The 22,830-nt window shown below is 45.8% G+C and overlaps 1 long non-coding RNA gene across 1 annotated transcript in view; it reads right to left on the bottom strand.

Moving 5' to 3' along the window:
* The window catches only part of LOC143773790 (uncharacterized), a 45,648-nt gene extending 26,301 nt beyond the window's left edge, over positions 1–19,347 (bottom strand). Inside the window, exons 1-2 of the long non-coding RNA XR_013215361.1 lie at positions 19,222–19,347; positions 19,074–19,114 (exon numbers count right to left, since the gene is read on the bottom strand). This is a non-coding gene — a long non-coding RNA (uncharacterized LOC143773790). The remainder of the gene's footprint in view (positions 1–19,073; positions 19,115–19,221) is intronic.
* Positions 19,348–22,830: the final 3,483 nt, after the last annotated feature.

Here is a 22,830-nt window from a genome sequence, read left to right as displayed (position 1 = left end):
CCGACCACAGCTTGGGATTTGCTCCCTTCTTGGTGAGGGCAACCAAGGGAGCTACCAAAGTTGAGAAGTGTGGGATGAACTGACGATAGTAATTAATGAACCCCATAAAGCGCTGCACCGCTTTAAGTGAATGGGGTTCCTGCCAGTCCATCACAGCCTGTAGCTTGTCAGGATCCATAGCCAAACCCTGGGCAGAGATGATATAACCAAGGAAAGGCAAGGACTCCTGCTCAAACACACACTTCTCCAACTTCGCGTAGAGGGAGTTTGCCCGTAAGAGGTCGAAGACTTTGCGAACATCTCTCCGATGGGAGTCAATATCTGGAGAGTAGATGAGAATATCATCCAGATAGACTACGACCGAGGTGGTGAGCATATCCCGGAAGATGTCGTTCACAAAGTCTTGGAAAACGTCTGGGGCATTACAGAGCCCGAAGGGCATCACCAGATATTCATAGTGCCCATCCCTGGTGTTAAAAGCCGTCTTCCATTCGTCCCCCTCACGGATGCGAATCAGGTTGTAAGCGCCCCGCAGATCTAATTTTGTAAATACCCTTGCTCCCCGTAGCCTATCGAAAAGCTCAGATATCAGGGGTAATGGGTACTTGTTCTTAACGGTGATGGCGTTAAGACCCCTGTAGTCTATGCATGGACATAAGTCTCCACTCTTCTTCTGCACGAAGAAGAACCCAGCCCCTGCAGGTGACACTGACTTCCTAATGAATCCTCTTCCAGATTCTCTTGGATGTACTGAGACATTGCCTCCGTCTCCGGAAGAGATAACGGATAGACTCGACCCCGGGGAGGCTCAGCACCTGGCAAGAGGTCAATAGGACAGTCATAGGGGCGGTGAGGCGGAAGGGTCTCCGCAGCCCTTTTGGAGAACACGTTCGCATAGGGCCAATAGTGTTTGGGGAGAGAGGAAAGATCTGCGGGTACCTCTGTTGTAGCAAGCTGAACGCACTCCCTCTGACATCTACCCTGACAGGATTTACTCCATCCCAAAATTCTCCCTGATGACTAGTGTTGAGCATTCCGATACCGCAAGTATCGGGTATCGGCCGATACTTGCGGGTATCGGAATTCCGATACCGAGATCCGATACTTTTGTGGTATCGGGTATCGGTATCGAAACAACATTAATGTGTAAAATTAAGAATTAAAATAAAAAATATTGCTATACTCACCTCTCCGACGCAGCCTGGACCTCACCGAGGGAACCGGTAGCGTTCTTTGCTTAAAATGCGCGCTTTTACTTCCTTCCGTGACGTCACGGCTTGTGATTGGTCGCGTGCCGCCCATGTGGCCGCGACGCGACCAATCACAGCAAGCCGTGACGTAATTTTCAGGTCCTCAATGCCTAATTCTAGGCATTCAGGAATTTAAAATTACGTTCCGGCTTGTGATTGGTCGCGTCGCGGTCACATGGGCGACGCGACCAATCACAAGCCGTGACGTCACGGGAGGCAGGAGACGCGCGCATTTTTAAAATTACGTCACGGTTTGTGATTGGTTGCGTGCCGCCCATGTGACCGCGACGCGACCAATCACAGCAAGCCGTGACGTAATTTCAGGTCCTCAATGCAGAAATAGGCATCAGGACCTGAAAATTACGTCACGGCTTGCTGTGATTGGTCGCGTCGCGGCCACATGGGCGGCACATGACCAATCACAAGCCGTGACGTCACGGAAGGAAGTAAAAGCGCGCATTTTAAGCAAAGAACGCTGCCGGTTCCCTCGGTGAGGTCCAGGCTGCGTCGGAGAGGTGAGTATAGCAATATTTTTTATTTTAATTCTTTATTTTACACATTAATATGGTTCCCAGGGCCTGAAGGAGAGTTTCCTCTCCTTCAGACCCTGGGAACCATCAGGAATACCGTCTGATACTTGAGTCCCATTGACTTGTATTGGTATCGGGTATCGGTATCGGATTAGATCCGATACTTTGCCGGTATCGGCCGATACTTTCCGATACCGATACTTTCAAGTATCGGACGGTATCGCTCAACACTACTGATGACTAGTGTTGAGCATTCCGATACTGCAAGTATCGGGTATCGGCCGATACTTGCTGTATCGGAATTCCGATACCGAGATCCGATACTTTTGTGGTATCGGGTATCGGGTATCGAAACAACATTAATGTAATAATGTGTAAAAGAGAGAATTAAAATAAAAAATATTGCTATACTCACCTCTCCGACGCAGCCCGGACCTCAGCGAGGGAACCGGCAGCGTTGTTTGTTTAAAATTTGCGCGTTTACTTGGTTACGTGAAGTCCCGGCTTGTGATTGGTCGCGGCGGCCATGTTGCCGGGACGCGGACCAATCACAGCAAGCCGTGACGTAATTTCAGGTCCTTGCAGGATTTTAAAATTACGTTCCGGCGTTGTGATTGGGCGCGTCGTGGTCACATGGGCGACGTAACCAATCACAAGCCGGGACGTCACGGGAGGTTGGACACGCGCACATTTTAAAATGCGCGCGTGTCCAGCCTCCCGTGACGTCCCAGCTTGTGATTGGTCGCGGCGGCCATGTTGCCGGGACGCGGACCAATCACAACGCTGGAACGTAATTTTAAAATCCTGCAGGACCTGAAATTACGTCACGGCTTGCTGTGATTGGTCCGCGTCCCGGCAACATGGCCGCCGCGACCAATCACAAGCCGTGACGTCACGGGAGGCTGGACACGCGCACATTTTAAAATGCGCGCGTCCAGCCTCCCGGCTTGTGATTGGTTGACCGCGATGCAACCAATCACAAGCCGGGACGTCACGGGAGGCTGGACACGCGCCCATTTTAAAATGCGCGCGTGTCCAGCCTCCCATGACGTCACGGCTTGTGATTGGTTAATGGCGGCCATGTTGCCGGGACGCGGACCAATCACAGCAAGCCGTGACGTAATTTCGTCACGGCTTGCTGTGATTGGTCCGCGTCCCGGCAACATGGCCGCCCTGACCAATCACAAGCCGGGACTTCACGTAACCAAGTAAAAGCGCGAATTTTAAACAAACAACGCTGCCGGTTCCCTCGCTGAGGTCCAGGCTGCGTCGGACAGGTGAGTATAGCAATATTTTTTATTTTAATTCTTTATTTTACACATTTATATGGATCCCAGGGTCTGAAGGAGAGTTTCCTCTCCTTCAGACCCTGGGAACCATCAGGAATACCGTCCGATACTTGAGTCCCATTGACTTGTATTGGTATCGGGTATCGGTATCGGATTGGATCCGATACTTTGCCGGTATCGGCCGATACTTTCCGATACCGATACTTTCAAGTATCGGACGGTATCGCTCAACACTACTGATGACCACTCTATATGAGGAGAATGATAGCGTAGCCATGGTATCCCCAACAGGACCTCATCAATTCCCTCAGGAATGACTAATAGAGAGATAATCTCCTGATGTGATGGAGACACAGATAGAGTGAAAGCAATGGTTTGGTGGGTAATCTGTGAGGGTAGTGTTGACCCATTTACCACTCGAACGGTTACAGGTTTGGCGAGCATCCCCAGGGGTATTGCGTGACGCTGGGTGAAAGCGGATGACATAAAATTACCCTCCGCCCCAGAGTCCACGCATAGCTCAAACATACAGTAAAATAATATATCGAAGGGAAAGTCAAAGTGTGTATCATAAATAACCCTTTAAAAGTATAAATTTTATTAATGTAATTTAAAAATTCCACTACCCAGTGAAAACAAAAAATAATTGTAACGGACCTACTAAGTGCACCTGTCCTGATAACCTGACCCTACACTTTCCTGCTATCCCTTCCTAGCCTGTGGAGGTTGGCACCCTGATAGATGTTTTTGGCGCCCCCACTCCGCGACGGCTATCGCCTGCTGGCCCTATAAAGTTACTAACCGGCTAAAGGCGAGAAAACAAAAAGCAATAAAAGAGATGAAGGAAGGGCAAAAAGAGACTGAGTGCACAAATTATGCTAAATGACCTCCCTTGATAAGGTCCCACACAGGACAATATACAATATCACTCAAAGTGTATATTTAGTCATTTTATCACATAATGACTCAGATGAGCCCATATATAAATGCAACAAAAATGGGAGGAAAAAAGCATAAACACAAATGACCTGGTTCAGTCCAGATTAGTTGAAGCCCATGCATGACCAACTTGCTGGCAGTATAAATACAGTTGTAATAAATAAATGCATAAACATCCAGCCAGTATCCTTACGTTTAGCAGCGCATAGAATAGAATGATGAACAAATGCCTACAAATAATGGGCGATAGTCAGTATCTATATTAATGCATGGAACACTGGACTAAAACAAAACAAAAGAAAAAAAGTTTGACAAAAAACAGCCAGTGAAGGAGATATTGTCCCCCCCAAAAAAACCGAACACTTAGCTGTTAGTCAACAGACGCCCCGACGCGTTTCCCCGTCATACGGTTCCTCAGGGGGCACATACAGATATGATGAACCGGAGGTCAATGATGCAGGTGCCCTGATGCCGGGACAGACCTGATTGAATCCAAGGAGGAGGGACTTATGTTGTGAAATTGGATTTTGGGCTCCCCCGGTGGCCACTGGTGGAATTGAACTGGTGTGCATCATCCTCTCTGTTCACCTGTTTCCATCAGGATGTGGGAGTCGCTATTTAGCCTTGCTCCTCTGTCACTTCCATGCCGGTCAACATTGTAATCAGAAGCCTTTCTGTGCATGTTCCTGCTGCTAGACAACTCCCAGCTAAGTTGGACTTTAGTCCTTGTTTGTTTTTGCATTTTGTTCCAGTTCACAGCTGTAGTTTCGTTTCTGTGTCTGGAAAGCTCTTGTGATCTGAAATTGCCACTCTGATGTTATGAGTTAATACTAGAGTCTTAAAGTAATTTCAGGATGGTATTTTGATAGGGCTTTCAGCTGACCATGAAAGTGCCCTTTCTGTCTTCCTGCTATCTAGTAAGCGGACCTCAATTTTGCTAAACCTATTTTCATACTACGTTTGTCATTTCATCTAAAATCACCGCCAATATTTGTGGGGGCCTCTGTCTGCCTTTCGGGGAAATTTCTCTAGAGGTGAGCCAGGACTATATTTTCCTCTGCCAGGATTAGTTAGTCCTCCGGCCGGCGCTGGGCGTCTAGGGATAAAACGCAGGCTACGCTACCCGGCTACTGTTAGTTGTGCGGCAGGTTTAGTTCATGGTCAGTTTAGTTTCCATCCTTCCAAGAGCTAGTTCTTATGTTTGCTGGGCTATGTTCTCTTGCCATTGAGAACCATAACAGTTTGACCGGCCACAAAGGGTTAAATTAATTGACAGAGAAAGGAGAGAAAAGAGAAGTCTGCTGAAGATATTTTTTTTTTTTTTTTTTTTTTCCCTTCAGTTTTGAGTGTGCTTGTAATTGAATCTCTTGCAAGTCTGCCTATATTGCAGCCTTTCTCTCTCTCTCTCCTTCTAATCCTGGAATGGCTCTGTGTTCACCTGTTTAAAATGGATATTCAGAGTTTAGCTGCAGGTTTGAATAATCTCACCACGAAAGTTCAAAATTTACAAGATTTTGTGGTTCATGTTCCTATATCTGAACCTAGAATTCCTTTGCCTGAATTTTTCTCGGGGAATAGATCTTGCTTTCAAAATTTCAAAAATAATTGCAAGTTGTTTTTGTCCCTGAAATCTCGCTCTGCTGGAGATCCTGCTCAGCAGGTCAGGATTGTGATTTCCTTGCTCCGGGGCGACCCTCAGGATTGGGCTTTTGCATTGGCTCCAGGGGATCCTGCGTTGCTCAATGTGGATGCGTTTTTTCTGGCCTTGGGGTTGCTTTATGAGGAACCTCAGTTAGAACTTCAGGCGGAAAAGGCCTTGATGTCCCTATCTCAGGGGCAAGACGAAGCTGAAATATACTGCCAGAAATTCCGTAAATGGGCTGTGCTTACTCAGTGGAATGAGTGCGCCCTGGCGGCGAATTTCAGAGAGGGTCTCTCTGATGCCATTAAGGATGTTATGGTGGGGTTCCCTGTGCCTGCGGGTCTGAATGAGTCCATGACAATGGCTATCCAGATCGATAGGCGTCTGCGGGAGCGCAAACCTGTGCACCATTTGGCGGTGTCTACTGAGAAGACGCCAGAGAATATGCAATGTGATAGAATTCTGTCCAGAAGTGAACGGCAGAATTTTAGACGAAAAAATGGGTTGTGCTTCTATTGCGGTGATTCAACTCATGTTATATCAGCATGCTCTAAGCGTACTAAGAAGCTTGATAAGTCTGTTTCAATTGGCACTTTACAGTCTAAGTTTATTCTATCTGTGACCCTGATTTGTTCTTTATCATCTATTACCGCGGATGCCTATGTCGACTCTGGCGCCGCTTTGAGTCTTATGGATTGGTCCTTTGCCAAGCGCTGTGGGTATGATTTGGAGCCTCTTGAAACTCCTATACCCCTGAAGGGGATTGACTCCACCCCATTGGCTAGCAATAAACCACAATACTGGACACAAGTAACTATGCGAATTAATCCGGATCACCAGGAGATTATTCGCTTTCTTGTGCTGTATAACCTACATGATGTGTTGGTGCTTGGATTGCCATGGCTGCAATCTCATAACCCAGTCCTTGACTGGAAAGCTATGTCTGTGTTAAGCTGGGGATGTAAGGGGACGCATGGGGACGTACCTGTGGTTTCCATTTCATCATCTATTCCCTCTGAGATTCCTGAATTCTTGACTGAATATCGTGACGTTTTTGAAGAACCTAAGCTTGGTTCATTACCTCCGCACCGGGAGTGCGATTGTGCCATAGATTTGATTCCGGGTAGTAAATACCCTAAGGGTCGTTTATTTAATCTGTCTGTGCCTGAACATGCTGCTATGCGAGAATATATAAAGGAGTCCTTGGAAAAGGGACATATTCGTCCTTCGTCATCTCCCTTAGGAGCCGGTTTTTTCTTTGTGGCTAAGAAAGATGGCTCTTTGAGGCCGTGCATTGATTATCGGCTTTTGAATAAGATCACGGTTAAATATCAATATCCGTTGCCACTGCTGACTGATTTGTTTGCTCGCATAAAGGGGGCCAAGTGGTTCTCTAAGATAGATCTCCGTGGGGCGTATAATTTGGTGCGAATTAAGCAGGGGGATGAGTGGAAAACCGCATTTAATACGCCCGAGGGCCACTTTGAATATTTGGTGATGCCTTTTGGTCTTTCAAATGCCCCTTCAGTCTTTCAGTCCTTTATGCATGACATTTTCCGTGATTATTTTGATAAATTTATGATTGTGTATCTGGATGATATTTTGATTTTTTCGGATGACTGGGACTCTCATGTCCAGCAGGTCAGGAGGGTTTTTCAGGTTTTGCGGTCTAATTCCTTGTGTGTGAAGGGTTCTAAGTGTGTTTTTGGGGTTCAAAAGATTTCCTTTTTGGGATATATTTTTTCCCCCTCTTCCATCGAGATGGATCCTGTCAAGGTTCAGGCTATTTGTGATTGGACGCAACCCTCTTCTCTTAAGAGTCTTCAGAAATTTTTGGGCTTTGCTAACTTTTATCGTCGATTTATTGCTGGTTTTTCTGATGTTGTTAAACCATTGACTGATTTGACTAAGAAGGGTGCTGATGTTGCTGATTGGTCCCCTGCTGCTGTGGAGGCCTTTCGGGAGCTTAAGCGCCGCTTTTCTTCCGCCCCTGTGTTGCGTCAGCCTGATGTTGCTCTTCCTTTTCAGGTTGAGGTCGACGCTTCTGAAATCAGAGCTGGGGCGGTTTTGTCGCAGAGAAGTTCCGATTGCTCCGTGATGAGACCTTGTGCTTTTTTCTCACGTAAATTTTCGCCCGCCGAGCGGAATTATGATGTTGGGAATCGGGAGCTTTTGGCCATGAAGTGGGCTTTTGAGGAGTGGCGTCATTGGCTTGAGGGGGCTAGACATCAGGTGGTGGTATTGACTGACCACAAAAATCTAATTTATCTTGAGTCCGCCAGACGCCTGAATCCTAGACAGGCGCGCTGGTCGTTGTTTTTCTCTCGGTTTAATTTTGTGGTGTCCTACCTGCCGGGTTCTAAGAATGTTAAGGCGGATGCCCTTTCTAGGAGTTTTGAGCCTGACTCCCCTGGTAATTCTGAACCTACAGGTATCCTTAAGGATGGAGTGATATTGTCTGCCGTTTCTCCAGACCTGCGGCGGGCCTTGCAGGAGTTTCAGGCGGATAGACCTGATCGTTGCCCACCTGGTAGACTGTTTGTTCCTGATGATTGGACCAGTAAAGTCATTTCTGAGGTTCATTCTTCTGCGTTGGCAGGTCATCCTGGAATCTTTGGTACCAGGGATTTGGTGGCAAGGTCCTTCTGGTGGCCTTCCCTGTCTCGAGATGTGCGAGGCTTCGTGCAGTCTTGTGACGTTTGTGCTCGGGCCAAGCCTTGTTGTTCTCGGGCTAGTGGATTGTTGTTGCCCTTGCCTATCCCGAAGAGGCCCTGGACGCACATCTCGATGGATTTTATTTCGGATCTTCCTGTTTCTCAGAAGATGTCTGTCATCTGGGTGGTGTGTGATCGTTTCTCTAAGATGGTCCATTTGGTTCCCCTGCCTAAGTTGCCTTCTTCTTCCGAGTTGGTTCCTCTGTTTTTTCAAAATGTGGTCCGTTTGCATGGTATTCCGGAGAATATCGTTTCTGACAGAGGTACCCAATTCGTGTCTAGATTTTGGCGAGCATTCTGTGCTAGGATGGGCATAGATTTGTCTTTCTCGTCTGCTTTCCATCCTCAGACTAATGGCCAGACCGAGCGGACGAATCAGACCTTGGAGACATATTTGAGGTGTTTTGTGTCTGCAGATCAGGATGATTGGGTTGCTTTTTTGCCTTTAGCGGAGTTTGCCCTCAATAATCGGGCCAGCTCTGCCACCTTGGTATCTCCCTTTTTCTGTAATTCAGGGTTTCATCCTCGATTTTCTTCTGGTCAGGTGGAATCTTCGGATTGTCCTGGAGTGGATGCTGTGGTGGAGAGGTTGCATCAGATTTTGGGGCAGGTAGTGGACAATTTGAAGTTGTCCCAGGAGAAGACTCAGCTTTTTGCCAACCGCCGGCGTCGGGTTGGTCCTCGGCTTTGTGTTGGGGACTTGGTGTGGTTGTCTTCTCGTTTTGTCCCTATGAGGGTTTCTTCTCCCAAGTTTAAGCCTCGGTTCATCGGCCCGTACAAGATATTGGAGATTCTTAACCCTGTGTCCTTCCGTTTGGACCTCCCTGCATCTTTTTCTATTCATAATGTTTTTCATCGGTCATTATTGCGCAGGTATGAGGTACCGGTTGTGCCTTCCGTTGAGCCTCCTGCTCCGGTGTTGGTTGAGGGCGAGTTGGAGTACGTTGTGGAAAAAATCTTGGACTCCCGTGTTTCCAGACGGAAACTCCAGTATCTGGTCAAATGGAAGGGATACGGTCAGGAGGATAATTCTTGGGTGACTGCCTCTGATGTTCATGCCTCCGATTTGGTCCGTGCCTTTCATAGGGCTCATCCTGATCGCCCTGGTGGTTCTGGTGAGGGTTCGGTGCCCCCTCCTTGAGGGGGGGGTACTGTTGTGAAATTGGATTTTGGGCTCCCCCGGTGGCCACTGGTGGAATTGAACTGGTGTGCATCATCCTCTCTGTTCACCTGTTTCCATCAGGATGTGGGAGTCGCTATTTAGCCTTGCTCCTCTGTCACTTCCATGCCGGTCAACATTGTAATCAGAAGCCTTTCTGTGCATGTTCCTGCTGCTAGACAACTCCCAGCTAAGTTGGACTTTAGTCCTTGTTTGTTTTTGCATTTTGTTCCAGTTCACAGCTGTAGTTTCGTTTCTGTGTCTGGAAAGCTCTTGTGATCTGAAATTGCCACTCTGATGTTATGAGTTAATACTAGAGTCTTAAAGTAATTTCAGGATGGTGTTTTGATAGGGTTTTCAGCTGACCATGAAAGTGCCCTTTCTGTCTTCCTGCTATCTAGTAAGCGGACCTCAATTTTGCTAAACCTATTTTCATACTACGTTTGTCATTTCATCTAAAATCACCGCCAATATTTGTGGGGGCCTCTGTCTGCCTTTCGGGGAAATTTCTCTAGAGGTGAGCCAGGACTATATTTTCCTCTGCCAGGATTAGTTAGTCCTCCGGCCGGCGCTGGGTGTCTAGGGATAAAACGCAGGCTACGCTACCCGGCTACTGTTAGTTGTGCGGCAGGTTTAGTTCATGGTCAGTTTAGTTTCCATCCTTCCAAGAGCTAGTTCTTATGTTTGCTGGGCTATGTTCTCTTGCCATTGAGAACCATAACAGACTTATATAGTAGAATAAAGCATCTGCCAACCAATTAGCAAAATGCTGAAAGCCCCTCCTCTAAACAAAGTTCTGGTAAACACCGGGTATAGCAGAGCCCACAAACATGTGTGCCGATTCATAGATCAAAATCCATATCTAGGGGGAACTCCCAATCCCCTACATACATGAATCATTAGTAAAATAGATAGCATACCGCACACGGCTTCCGCCCGTCCCACAAGCCGCATGGTGGTGATAGGTGCCGCCATTGTAGTCGTTCATGCACGCATGCGCCCGATACTGATGCAGGGGCGAGTGGGCGGTCTTGGCATATCTGAAGCCGGTATTGATAGAGAGCAAAGGCACGAAAAATACATACCGGGTGCCGCCATGTTGAGTGTGACAAATTGCCTCAGCGCACGCGCACAGCTATAATACTGTCGGCGCCTGCGTACGGGGCACAATGGGCAGGAAGAGAACAGCCCAATGCGCACGCGCAAAGCCCGTTCATAAAAATCAAAGAACGGCGCCTGCGCGCCTAAGGGCGGCGCTGATACATCGCCGAAGCGAGAATATTGGATTCCGGGCGTCTCAATAATGAACATGATGGGTTCCCTATACGCATGCGTCCGGAACCCATAAGATTCAGTCTGCCAATATGCACGTACTAAGGGATAAATAATAACCCAGCGCGCATGCGCCACACTAAGATATACGGTCAGTGTAAATTTAGAAACCTAAACACCCCCTATATATCCACTGAAGGACGGTGCAGAAGTACATGTGCGGAAATAGTAATGAACGGGAGAAGTGTTTGAAATAAACTAAATGCTAGTCACAATCAACAACTACAGATATACTGTAGAGTACTTGATATGGTGGTCAAACATATAAAGTCCCTGATTGATCAATGCGACGTGGAACACACATACGGAACACAATCAAGAAAGTAACACTAGCATATGGAAACCCTGCATTATAAGAAACACGTATAAGTGAGGGATTCATTCAAACCTCTCGGCGACATTGACTGCATGCGAAAAATCCACTCCGCTTCGCGTTTGAGAAGGGCCTGATCAAAATTGCCCCCTCGTACTTTAGGTTTCAATAGTTCGATCATACAGAAAGTAATCCCTAGTATGTTGCCACCATGTACCTGATTGACATGGCGGGCAAGCGGAGTGTCCCTGCCGTGTCTAATGTCCCCGAGATGTTCCCCAAATCTTGTTCTTAGCTCACGTTTAGTTTTGCCAATATAGTCAAGGGGGCAGGGGCAAGTGATCTTATAGACTACTCCTGTGGATTTGCAGTTGCCGAAGTCTCTAATCTCAAAACACCTCCCATTGGCTGCACTCATAAATTGTTTAGTCTGCCTCACATATTGGCACTTGGAGCAGTTTCCACACCTAAAAAAGCCCAAAGGTCTTCTCTCAAGCCAGGTGCCCGCTGCCTGTGGTTTTTTATAAAGACTGTGTACCAGGCGGTCCCCAATTGATCTCCCCCTTCTGTAGGTGATGCTTGGTACAGGGGAGATAAACTCCTTAAGATTTGGATCAGCCTGGAGTACACCCCAATGCCTTTTAATAATCTGGTACACCCTGTCAGATTGATTATCATAGGTCCCTATGAGTCTGACCAGGTCCGGAGTGTCTCCAGATCTCTCCCGAGTGCTTAATAGAGTAGACCTATCACTCTCAAGCGCTCCCTTATATGATTTGGTAAGGACCTCAGAAGGGTACCCTCTCTCTTTAAACCTGCGATAAAGCTCACCAGCTTGATGTTTAAACGTGCCCACCTCTGAGCAGTTCCTACGTAACCGCAGAAACTGCCCCTTCGGTATACCACGCCTAAGAGGGGTGGGGTGATGGCTATGCCACTGTAGGAGGCTATTTGTCGCAGTCGGCTTACGATAGGTGTTCGTAGTTATACTCCCATTGCCATTTTTTGAAATTGTGAGGTCAAGGAAGGCAATCGTGTGTTCCTGATATTCTGACGTGAATCTCATGCCAATATTATTGATGTTGATCTCCCTGACAAATCTCTCAAAATCAGCCCCTGGGCCAGACCAGAGAATAAAGATGTCATCTATATATCTGGCCCAGAGGCTGATGTAGGGCTGCCACCATTTTTCCTCCTCCGGAAAGATAAAGGTTTCCTCCCACCAGCCCAGGAACAAATTAGCATAAGTGGGGGCACAGGGGCTCCCCATTGCTGTGCCCCTGAGCTGGTGGAAGTACTTACCATTAAAAATAAAAAAAATTACGGGTGAGGGTAAAAAGGAGAAGCTGTCTGACAAACTTGTTATGTTCAGCACATTCGATTGCTCGTGACCTCAAGAAATGTTCAACAGCCCCTATACCAGACTCATAGGGGATGCTGCTATACAGCGCCTCAACATCAATGGAGGCTAGTATCATATGAGATTCTACAGCGACATCCTCCAGCATGCCCAGAAGGTGCAAGGTGTCCCTCACATACGAGGGAAGTGATAAAACGAAGGGCCTCAAAATCTGGTCTATATATATGCCGATATTCTGAGAGATTGAATCAATCCCGGCCACAATCGGGCGGCCTTTTAGTGGATCGAGGCCCTTATGCACCTTCGGGAGTGCATAGAAGGTTGGCACGACTGGAGAAGAGGGAGCAAGAAAGGAGTACTCATTTTTTGATATGAGCCGTCTATCCACAGCCATATCCAGTAGAGTCAACAACTCATCAGAGTAGTTTTTTGTGGGATCTCCCGGTAAAATTTCATATGTTTGACGGTCATTGAGAAGCAAGCCACACATCTGGAGATATTTAGGATGGTCTAGAATGACAAGGTTACCACCCTTATCGGACGATTTAAAAATCAGATTGGTATTTTTTTCCAGCTTTTTCAAGGCTGTAAACTCATCTGTTGACAGATTGTGATCCTTATACAGCTGATTATTGGAGACCTTGCATAGATCTGCCTCTACCAGTTTAACAAAAATATCAACACTAGTCATATCCCCAGTAGGTGGCATCCTCTTGCTCCTCCTCCTCAAAGATGTAAAAGGTCCTTCACCCCTCCCTCTCTCATTCACATGTAGGAGATCCACCAGGGTATTAAAGCCCTCAAGATCTTCCTCACTCAGGCCCAGTTCTCTACATTTCTCCCAGTCATTTTTTTGAAAAAACAATTTCCACTTAAGGTTACGGCCAAAAAGGTTAACATCCTTAACCCAGTTGAAACAATTGAACCCATTTGTAGGGACAAAGTTTAGGCCCCTCTGTAGTACCGCATATTCTTCCCTTGAGAATACAGATGAGGTCAGATTAATAATCTGGCCCTGAGCTATAGGGGCTACATGGGCCGTCTCCTCAGGTCGTATTTTGCTGGTGGTCTGTTGTCTAAAAAAGACGATGTTGAAAAAGAGGAAGAAGACGATGCCTGAGGTGTAGATCCATGAGCAGCTTGAGGTCCCCTTGTACCCCTGCCCCTTCCCCCCCTCCCCCTTTGTCTGTATTGGTTTTTTGTCAACCGCCATTTGTGGAAAGGGACACTCCCCTGTTCCGACCGTTCTGTGTCTGATGTATCTATATCAGAAGAAGAGACGTCCACAGTATTTTGAGGCTGATAATCAAAGGCTTTATTGGCCTTGAATTCGTTCAAATCCCTAGTGAATTGTGAGTGTTTTCTCTCTTTCAGCCTATTCTGAAATTTTTCTATGGATGTTTGTAAAAAATTCTCTCTTCTGGTATACTCAGGGTCTGTTTTCTGCTTTTGGACCTGTTCAATTAGAGAATTCAGTTTTGAACTAGATTCCTCAAAGAGTCTTTTTTCTTCCCCAAGCAGTATCTGCATAAAGCGGATAGAGGAATCAATAGACTCCTGTGTCCAAGCTGCTAGCACAGCGGGGTTGGCAGTCCGAGGGGAAGGTCTGATTGGGATACGTAGTCCCTTGGGAACAATCCGATTTTTTATATAGTTTTCCAACCCCTTAATCTCCCACCACGATTTCAAGTTGTCCTTGTAACACAGATATATATCTTTAAATAGGTTCTGGAGGGAGAGGTTGGCTGAATCCTGAGGGGGAGTGTCACTGATAGAAAAGACTATGTTTGCGTCCTGTGCCCACACATTAGTGTCAATGGGACCTGAGAGAAACCCTGCCATAACAAGGAATATTCAGTTGAAACATACAGTAAAATAATATATCGAAGGGAAAGTCAAAGTGTGTATCATAAATAACCCTTTAAAAGTATAAATTTTATTAATGTAATTTAAAAATTCCACTACCCAGTGAAAACAAAAAATAATTGTAACGGACCTACTAAGTGCACCTGTCCTGATAACCTGACCCTACACTTTCCTGCTATCCCTTCCTAGCCTGTGGAGGTTGGCACCCTGATAGATGTTTTTGGCGCCCCCACTCCGTGACGGCTATCGCCTGCTGGCCCTATAAAGTTACTAACTGGCTAAAGGCGAGAAAACAAAAAGCAATAAAAGAGATGAAGGAAGGGCAAAAAGAGACTGAGTGCACAAATTATGCTAAATGACCTCCCTTGATAAGGTCCCACACAGGACAATATACAATATCACTCAAAGTGTATATTTAGTCATTTTATCACATAATGACTCAGATGAGCCCATATATAAATGCAACAAAAATGGGAGGAAAAAAGCATAAACACAAATGACCTGGTTCAGTCCAGATTAGTTGAAGCCCATGCATGACCAACTTGCTGGCAGTATAAATACAGTTGTAATAAATAAATGCATAAACATCCAGCCAGTATCCTTACGTCTAGCAGCGCATAGAATAGAATGATGAACAAATGCCTACAAATAATGGGCGATAGTCAGTATCTATATTAATGCATGGAACACTGGACTAAAACAAAACAAAAGAAAAAAAGTTTGACAAAAAACAGCCAGTGAAGGAGATATTGTCCCCCCAAAAAAACCGAACACTTAGCTGTTAGTCAACAGACGCCCCGACGCGTTTCCCCGTCATACGGTTCCTCAGGGGGCACATACAGATATGATGAACCGGAGGTCAATGATGCAGGTGCCCTGATGCCGGGACAGACCTGATTGAATCCAAGGAGGAGGGACTTATATAGTAGAATAAAGCATCTGCCAACCAATTAGCAAAATGCTGAAAGCCCCTCCTCTAAACAAAGTTCCGGTAAACACCGGGTATAGCAGAGCCCACAAACATGTGTGCCGATTCATAGATCAAAATCCATATCTAGGGGGAACTCCCAATCCCCTACATACATGAATCATTAGTAAAATAGATAGCATACCGCACACGGCTTCCGCCCGTCCCACAAGCCGCATGGTGGTGATAGGTGCTGCCATTGTAGTCGTTCATGCACGCATGCGCCCGATACTGATGCAGGGGCGAGTGGGCGGTCTTGGCATATCTGAAGCCGGTATTGATAGAGAGCAAAGGCACGAAAAATACATACCGGGTGCCGCCATGTTGAGTGTGACAAATTGCCTCAGCGCACGCGCACAGCTATAATACTGTCGGCGCCTGCGTACGGGGCACAATGGGCAGGAAGAGAACAGCCCAATGCGCACGCGCAAAGCCCATTCATAAAAATCAAAAAACGGCGCCTGCGCGCCTAAGGGCGGCGCTGATACATCGCATAGCTCTACCATAAGAGTGGATGGGCCTATGGTAATTGTCCCCTTGAAGGACAACTTAGAGGCAAACGTCGCCGTATCTAGTGTACCTCATCCAACTGCTACTAGACGCTGACGTTTCCCCAACCGCTGAGGTCACTTGGAGGCAAGATGTCCTGACTGCCGGCAAACATGACAGACCTTAAGTGCACGAGCGGACTGGGACTTGGATCCCGCTCGTGTCACCTCTATGGCCTCATGTGACTCGGACGCCTGGACTGGAGATTCCAAAGGTCTGGCGAAGGTGGGAGCCAGTCGAAACCTCTGCCTACACTGGGTTCGCTCCAACCTTTGCTCGTGAAAACGAAGGTCTATGCGAGTTGATACAGCTATGAGCTCCTCCAGTGTGGCGGGAATCTCCCTAGTGGCCAAAGCGTCCTTCACATGGTCAGCCAGCCCCCTCCAAAATACAGGAATGAGGGTTTTATCTGACCATTCCAACTCAGACGCTAATGTCCGGAAGTGGACGGCAAAATGGCTGACCATGGTTGAACCCTGAGTCAAAGCCAGCAGTTGGAGCGCTGTATCATGAGTGACTTAAGGTCCCACAAAGACCTGTTTCAGAGTGTCCAGAAACTGAGGAACACTCCGCACCACATGATCATTGCACTCCCACAGCGGCGTAGCCCACTCCAAAGCTCTGTCCGACAGGAGAGAGATTATAAATCCCACCTTTGCCCGCTCTGTGGGAAAACGTGCAGCCAGGAGCTCGAGGTGTATACCACACTGGCTCACGAAACCCCTACAGGACTTACTGTCCCCAGAGTACTTCTCAGGCAATGGGAGGTGAGATAAAGTCGGAACAGAGCTGGCAGTGGGTAAAGCTGCTGCAGCCACGCTAGCAGCCTGAACAGCTATTGCGGTAACATCCACCGCCAAGGTTGCACGCTCAAGAGATGCCAACCGGCCCTCCAGCAGCTGGATGTACCCCTGCAATCGCTGTTCATCCGCCATTACTTAGCCAGATCCTGGCGCTAGTATACTGTTAGGGTTGGCGGAACACACAGAATATATTTATTAATGAGATAGGTGCGTTCGCAACCCGGGATCCACCGTGCAGGAAAGAACCTGCTGCTAAGTAAGGCGGTGAAGTAAATTAGAATAAACGAACTCTGTTACTTCACAGAGCCCGTAGTAAAGAGAACGCTGTGCCCTGTTTAGCTCACAGGGAACACAGCTACTGAGTAGAGCCGACAGTGGTCATGCAGCCCCAACCAAACACGCTGCTCCTCTCCGGTGGAGCCAGAATTCTAATGGCTATTAGCCAGCCCTGAATTCACTCATGAGAAACTCCTCCCCGGAGGTGCCAGCATTCTAGGGGCTTATTTCAGCCGGGTCCCTGACTGCATACACACACAAAAACTCCTCGCCGGAGGTGCCAGCATTCTAGGGGCTTATTTCAGCCGGGTCCCTGACGACACACACGACCACACTGGCGCTGAGCTCGTACATATTTGATACTAGCGCATGGCCGTGCGATCATGAGAACCCTTTATAGTCGCAGCACCTACAGGACCTTCCAAGAAGGACCAATGGAAATTGCTGCAGTACCTGAGCATGTGACCCTAGACCTCCACTAAGAGATCTTGCCCTGGGCATGCTCAGTGTGTGCAAAGCAGGACTTAGTCCTAGCACCTACAGGACCTTCCAAGATGGACCAATGGAAGTTACTGCAGTACCTAAGCATGTGACCCTAGATCTCCACTGAGAGATCTTGCCCTGGGCATGCTCAGTGTGTGCAAAGCAGGACTTAGTCCCAGAAAAGCCTGCTCACCGCAGAACAGTGCAGGGTACAATAGTAAAGTCTGGAGAGGCAGCAGTAACCCTTTGCACAGTATCAGATTCAGTGAGACGCTGGGACCGACGTCACTGCTGAGCAGGCTCCACTGCGGCCGATGCAGAATGGGAGACCGCAGCAGACATGGCTCGAGATTCCCCCTGTGCAGCGGCGGGAACTCGACTCCTAACATGTTTTATTCTTAATGAGGCAAAGGGGGATGATTTGAATGTTTATGCTTTTTTCATATTTTTAAAACCTTTTTTTTCTTACTTTTTACTGAATTGTTAGTCCCCTTAGGGGATGCAAAGCTGCGATCATCTGATCACTTGTACTATACATAGCAGTGCATTGATTAACTCCTATGAATGCCAACTAAACTCTGGCTTTCACAGGAGGATCATCATGACAATAACGGAGGTCTTCAGCAGACCTCCGCCTGTCATAGCAACCCATCGGTACCCCGAAATCACATCATGGGGGCACTAATGGACATGTGGAATGATGTGTTTCATGTGTTAAATGCTGCGGTCAGAGATAGAGAGTGGGATTTTACAAGTTAACAGGCATGGATTAAATCAGCCATCATCTGCCAAGAAAGATGTGGGCACGGCGTTCAAGAGGACATCAAGGGCAGAGACCCAAGTTTTGACGTACATGTATGTCAAAGGTTGTGAAAAGGTTAAAGAATAACAGAATAGGGCCTGGAAAACTGAGAAGACATATGTAGAATCCCTTTCAGACAGATATAAGCACAACTGGGAGGTGGCTCATAAATTTTGCAATAAACAACTCATAAACAAACCTGAAAACAATAGATGCAATGTAACAGAAGTACTTTCCTAAAGGCAATGGAACATGCAACATGTTGACCACTATTGTAAAGGCCCAACAAACGAAATCCTTTATTGCCTGTATGCACATGAAAGAGTGGACTGTGATCATAGGCTCCACTGATGGACAATTGTGAAATGTATAGCGCTCAGATTATGGCGAACCCAAAATAATTTTCTTGGGTTTTTTAAAACACAAAAATCAGTGGCTGAATAATTATTTTGATTTATATTCCTGGCCAAAAAGAGTTAATAAATGTTTCCTAATAAGGTTTAAGTATGCCAAAATGATGCCACTGATAAACACATCTCGTCACATAAAAAACAAGCCCTGATACGTCTATGTCGCAAAAAGAAAACGAAAACAAAGGGTATAGCTCTTGGAAAGCTACAATGGAAAAGTGAAAAAATGGTCTATCAGACACCAAAACTGGCTGTGATGGCAATTGTTTAAAGTGGTTGTTTCAAGTTTTGAAATTGTTATAGTTAGACAACATGGACATAAGCAAATTTTCAATTTACATGCTTTTTTATCTGCTGTGATTCTCCTACTATAACAACTTTTATCTTACATAGTGTACATCTTGTTGCCAAGGAGATCAATCATTAGTGCCTGTATAAGAAAGCACAGTAGTTATATTACAAAACTAAGGCATAAATTCCAAATATACCAGTTCTCTCTCTAGCGTATTGATATCTAGACATCATTTAGCTGCTTACCTCTCTCCTGTGCTGCTATTATCACTCCTGCAAAATCGTCAACTAATCCCCCAGCCATCACCATTGGCAGTTTCCAGAGCATTTCTCCTAATGGTTGCCCAATGAACGATTTATTCACAAGCACTGTTATCTCTATATGCAAATATAGCGATTGCAGTGTAGAATACAGAACAAGTACTGACAGATTTGATGTCACAGTAGTAGTGTTGAGCATTCCGATACCGCAAGTATCGGGTATCGGCCGATACTTGCGGGTATCGGAATTCCGATACCGAGATCCGATACTTTTGTGGTATCGGGTATCGGTATCGAAACAACATTAATGTGTAAAAGAAAGAATTAAAATAAAAAATATTGCTATACTCACCTCTCCGACGCAGCCTGCACCTTACCGAGGGAACCGGCAGCCTTCTTTGCTTAAAATGCGCGCGTTTACTGCCTTCCGTGACGTCACGGCTTGTGATTGTTCGCGTGCCGCCCATGTGGCCACGATGCGACCAATCACAGCAAGCCGTGACGTAATTTTCAGGTCCTGAATGCCTAATTCTAGGCATTCAGGATTTGAAAATTACGTCACGGCTTGTGATTGGATGCGTGCCGCCCATGTGACCGCGACGCGACCCATCACAGCAAGCCGTGACGTAATTTTAAAATGCGCACGTTTCCTGCCTCCCGTGACGGCTTGTGATTGGTCGCGTCGCCCATGTGACCGCGACGCGACCAATCACAAGCCGTAACGTAATTTCGGAGAGGTGAGTATAGCAATATTTTTTATTTTAATTCTTTCTTTTACACATTAATATGGATCCCAGGGCCTGAAGGAGAGTTTCCTGGGAACCATCAGGGATACCGTCCGATACTTGTGTCCCATTGACTTGTATTGGTATCGGGTATCGGTATCGGATTAGATCCGATACTTTGCCGGTATCGGCCGATACTTTCCGATACCGATACTTTCAAGTATCGGACGGTATCGCTCAACACTACACAGTAACATAAACTCAGCAGTAGGATGGAGGATAGAAGAATTTTCCATGATGGTATAGCAATTGTAGACAATAATCAATCACTATATTCACCACAGTGAGAAAAATCCAAGTAATCCAGTGTATACAATCCATTCACTCCAGAGAGCAAAGGCAATGGCAGAGACGTTTCTTGACGAGTAGAAGTGTTACTCCAATTTAATAAAAAATCTGATTATTGATTATGGTGTAAAATTGCTATACATATATGGAAAATGTTGTAAAGGCAAAATTATTTTTGATAAATTGAATATTGAAAAAAAAATCAATGTGTTTTATGCTGTTTTTACGCATTATAGGATATCTGGCAGTTTTGGGGATGACTACATCACGTCATTATTAACAAAAGGTCTATGAACGTCTAACTTTTATCAAGGTCTGTTTTTCTCAGTTTTTATAGTGATAAGGATACAAATCACTAGAACACAATTGTAGGTGAAACATATAACACCATATTTGTTAAAAAAGAGGCTAAGTAATTGCAATGAATACCCTAAGATAAAATGTTGGTACTTGCAGTATCACATATGCAGACATGGAGGGAAAGTCACAAACATGCAATGGACACTTAGAAAAACAAATACAGTTGAAACCAGAAGTTTACATACGCTATATAAAAAGACACACATGCATGTTTTTCTCAATATCTGAAATGAAATTCCTTTTTGGGTCAATTCGGATTACCATAATTATTAATATTTGCCTTATGCCAGAATAATGAGAGAGAGAACATTTTAAGGCATTTTTATTACTTACTGCAAAGTCAAAAGTTTACATACGCTAAGATTACTATGCCTTTAAACAATTCTGGACTGGCCATATGAAGATGATGCTTTTGGAAGCTTCTGATATTTTGGCAACATCTGAGTTAATTAGAGACACAGCTGTGGATGTATTTTAATGCTTACCTGAAATTCACTGCTTCTTTGTGTAGCATCATGGGACAGTCTCAAGAAATTAGCAAAGATATCAGGAAGAGAATTATGGACTTGCCCAAGTCTGCCTTATCCTTGGGTACCATTTCAAGATACCTGAAGGTGCCTCGTTCAGCTGTACAAACAATTGTATGCAAGTGCAAATGAGATGGGAATGTCCAACTATTATTTTCATATTTCATATTTCCAAGCTATAGCGCCACAGAGTGCTGTGTTATTTATGTGATTGTGTATGAGTTGGTGATTCTAGGTTAGCACCTGTTCACACCTAGTCTATGTTTGGATGTAGTGATCAATTTTTTTTATAATTTGTATTCATTAGCCTTCTGACTGAGCACTCCGCCTCTTAGCTTCAGGTGTTTTTAATCACAGCATGACCATACCCCTCCACTGAGATATAGATTTAAGTCCAAGAGAGGATTCTCTGGTTCCCATACAAATGAAGACTTTATTCTGAGAGAGGATTGGCATTGTTAGGTCCTGGTAACAAGAAATGCTTTAACGTGGCTACCAGGTACACATGAATTGGCCAATTTCTGCGCTAAGCTTTCTCAATTTTTCATATTTCTAGTGTAGTAATGCAATTCAATTTTCATATTTCATGTTTGCAAGCTATGGCACTACAGAGTGATGCCTTATTTATTTGATTGTATATGACTTGGTGACTCTAGGTTAGCACCTGTTCCCACCTAGTCTATGTTTCAATGTGTCAGTTTTTTAAATTTGCAACCATCATACCGCTCAGGAAGGAGACGGCTTCTGTGTCCAAAAGATGAATGTGTTTTAGTCCAAAATGTGCATATCAACCCAAGGACAAAAGCAAAAGGCCTTGTGGAGATGATGGTGGAAGCTGGTAAGATTGTGTCAATATCCACAGTGAAACGAGTACTGTATCAACAAAAGCTGAAAGATGACTGTGCCAGGAAGAAGCCATTAGTCCGAAAGAAACATTAAAAAGCCAGATTAACACTTGCCCACACACATCCATTGTAATCTATGGGGTTGTATGTGTTTGTGTGACCCATATGTAGACATGTCCATTTTTTTCCGGCAGCATGGATGCCAATATGTACCGCACATGTGCACACAAATGACATAAAGTGTGACACCTCTGTGCCGTCCGTGTGACCCATACTAGAACAGTACGCAGAATAGAAATGACAGATGTTGAGGTGTTAAAAGATGTCCAAAGATACATTTTTTATAAACTGCAAAGGTAGACCAGACAGCTGCGGGCTGATATTATCAGGCTGAGAAGGTCCATGGTTATTGTGTCCTTCTCAGCCTAAAAATTCCAGCCAGCAGCCTCCCCAGTTACTGGGTTAGTAATAGGGGTGTCTGATAGACACCTCTCCATTACTATCACTAGGGCATGATGCCAGCTGTGATTTTTAGCAAATCACAGATGACCATCAACTCCAACTACCACTACCCCAATTGGAACTGCACCAGGGTAATAAGGAAGAGCGAAAGGGAAGCGCCAGAATTGGAGTATCTAATGTGATGCTACACTTCTGGGGTGGCAACGGGATTGTATATTTCAGCTGGGAGGAGCCCAAAACCCAAGGACTTTCCCAGCCTGATAATATAAGCCTGCAGCTTTCTGCTTTACCTTTGCTGGTTATCAAACATGAAGGGGAGCCCAAGTT

The sequence above is a fragment of the Ranitomeya variabilis genome, chromosome 5 (assembly GCF_051348905.1).
Source record: "Ranitomeya variabilis isolate aRanVar5 chromosome 5, aRanVar5.hap1, whole genome shotgun sequence".
NCBI classification, from domain to species: Eukaryota; Metazoa; Chordata; class Amphibia; order Anura; family Dendrobatidae; genus Ranitomeya; species Ranitomeya variabilis.
The sequence above is the reverse complement of the archived record's forward strand: the minus strand, read 5'-3'. Positions and strand labels throughout refer to the sequence as shown.